We start from the raw sequence: 2,775 nt of genomic DNA, 5'->3' as shown, positions 1-2,775 counted from the left end.
TTGGAACACAACAGGCAGCGCGGCGCCGCCTGCAGCAGACGAACCGAGACACAAAAGACGGGGTCAGGGGGCTGGAAGTGATATTTTGGGTGGAATGAGTTTGAGATGGAAGCTGATCAAGAGGAAAATGGACTGAAAAGAAACGTAAAGGCTTCATTTTGGGGTTCTTTCTCCTTTCTTGGAGCTTCTTGAGGAAAATATTCACTCTGCTGATCAAAGTAATGAGGTGAACATTCAGTTACAGGAAAGTGAGCACCCGAGTGAAGCTTCACAGGTCATCTGTGCATGTTAAAGCGTGGTTTTAAACTTCAGCTGAGTCATGCTGACGTTTTCTTTTCTGTACATTTTTATTTAATATTCATTTATTTTCACGTAATAATTGATTGAATATTTATTAAAGGCTCTGTCACTACGAGGCCTCCAGCAGAGTCGCGCTAACCTTTCACTGAGCAGGAATCCACATTTGGAGGCACAAACACGAGTGTGGCTAACGTTAGCAGCAGCCGCCTGTCCCTGCAGGTGAACACACCTGGGCCCTGTTTCAGGAAGCCGGTTTAGTGGAAAAACTGAGTAAGTATACCCTGAGTTAACGAAAACTCTGGGTTTTCGGTTTCACAAAGCGAGTTCAGCTGCAGCCTGAGTGAGTCACTATGACGACACACGCCGTGAAGCTAACCTGCCCCCTAGCAGGTTTACCACAACTAACCCTGACTGTCTCCGCCCCTTTGTCGGAAACCTGACAGTAGGAAGTCTCAGACATGGCGTATTCCTTCCTTGAAGAGCCAGTAGATATCGAAGCCCAAATTCTCCGCAGAGCTCTCCGCCGGGAGAGAGTGATTCGAGCGCGTCTGGACATCTTATCATTACCTGATGATTTCCTGTGCGAACGTTACCGTTTCTCAGCACAATCTATAATTTATTTGGATAACATCCTCAGGCCATATATTACGCATGTGACACATCGCGGACATGCTCTCAGTTCTGTACATATTATTTGTATTGCACTTCGGTTTTTTGCAAACGGGAGCTTTCTGTATAATATTGGTGACGCTGAGCACGTTTCCAAGGCTACCGTCTGTCGGGCAGTCAGGAATGTTACAGTTGCACTGAAACGTCTCCTGTACTCGTCTGTGGTGTTCCCCGGTCATAGACCCACAAGATTTATCAAAGACGGATGCCACAAAATTGCAGGTATCAGGATGACCAAAACTTAATTTATGATGTGGTGATACTTGAACTACTACTTAAATTTTACATTTATTTTCAGGGTTCCCAGGCGTGATTGGCTGTATAGATGGTACTCACATTCCAATTATTGCTCCTTCAGTAAATGAAGGAGACTATGTGAACAGGAAGTCTTTCCACAGCATTAATGTACAGGTACATAGTTCCCTGTAGCATTTCAAACTAACAAATTATTTCATCATAGTAATGGATGCTAATTTGTGTTCTCTGCACTGTGAAGATCATATATGATGCTGCCAACATTATCACAAATGTGGAAGCCAAGTGGCCAGGCTCTGTCCATGACTCACAAATATTCCGTGAATGTACACTGAGCACAAAATTTGGACATGGTGAGTTGAAAATACTTTAAAATATATAAAGACCAATTGCTTCAGGGACATTTGAACTGAAGTGTATCCTTCTGTCTTAGGAGAGTTCACTGGCTACTTGCTTGGTGATAGGGGGTATCCATGTTTACCCTATTTGCTTACCCCTTACTCTGACCCTGAACCGGGCCCACAGCAGCGATATAATCTGGCTAATTGCAGGACAAGAGCCAGAGTTGAAATGACTATCGGAATGCTTAAGGCCCGGTTCCAGTGCCTGCAAAGACTCAGGGTCACCCCAGAAAGGGCATGTGACATTATTGTGGCATGTGTGATTCTTCACAACATTGCCACAATTAGAGGAGAACACTGTCCTTCTGAACCAAACATCAGCAGTGATCCAAACCATGAACATCCTGACCCTCCCACGGACATACAAGATGGAAGAGCAGTCAGAGACACCATATGTCACAATCATTTCTTTTGACCCATCACCTCAACATGTTGAAAGAAGAATAAACAGATTTTTTGTTCAACTGGCTTTATTGGTCACCTGTGTTTCCTGTACACAAAGTATTAAAAGATGTAAACCTCATAAAGTGTCTCTGTTGCTTCCTCCTCTGTAACAGCTGTCAATGTTTCTTCATTATTTTCCTGTAGTAAAGAAATAAACAACATTGCTGTTCTACTGTAAACTCATATAATCTGTGGAGTATTACTCACAACTGCATGTTGGTCTGGCTCAACAGGAGGCTGCACCAGATGCAGTACACCATCACCATCAACTGATAGAATATGAGGTTTATACAGGTCACTTATAACTTACAAGGGACCAAATGGCAATTAACAAACATACCAATCACCTTACACTTCATTGTCATTATGCTCTCAAAGACAACCAAGACTGAGGCAAGGCAAAATCAGTAGGAAAATAACTTCACTACAAAATAATCCATTATGGTAAAGAGTTTATCAGATGAATGAGCAGCACTGCAAAGGTGACTGTGAAGAAAGGATGTATGCACATCATGTATTATTTTGGATTTACCCCCTATGTAGGCACTTGTGTCTTGCGGGGTTATTGACTCAGAGGATGTCCCCGCAGAGATGCCTTCGGCCACAGGGTGCCCACTGTTTTGGCTGAGGGCCAACTGCTCAGCCTCTGTGAGTGGTGGTGGAGGAGGACCCCCACCTGTTTTTCGGGCCTCCGCTTTTTTTCTGT

General features: G+C 43.8%; 1 long non-coding RNA gene across 1 annotated transcript; it reads left to right on the top strand.

Annotated features, from left to right (window-relative positions):
- The first annotated feature begins 1,245 nt into the window (after nt 1–1,245).
- Nucleotides 1,246–2,152, top strand: LOC145422479 (uncharacterized). Its single transcript, XR_013903766.1, has 3 exons — nt 1,246–1,380; nt 1,466–1,577; nt 1,658–2,152. It is a non-coding gene; the product is annotated as an uncharacterized LOC145422479 (long non-coding RNA).
- Nucleotides 2,153–2,775: the final 623 nt, after the last annotated feature.

Source organism: Astatotilapia calliptera, chromosome 19, assembly GCF_964374335.1.
Source record: "Astatotilapia calliptera chromosome 19, fAstCal68.1, whole genome shotgun sequence".
In the NCBI taxonomy this organism is placed as follows: domain Eukaryota; kingdom Metazoa; phylum Chordata; class Actinopteri; order Cichliformes; family Cichlidae; genus Astatotilapia; species Astatotilapia calliptera.
This window is presented reverse-complemented; position numbering and strand designations above follow the sequence as displayed.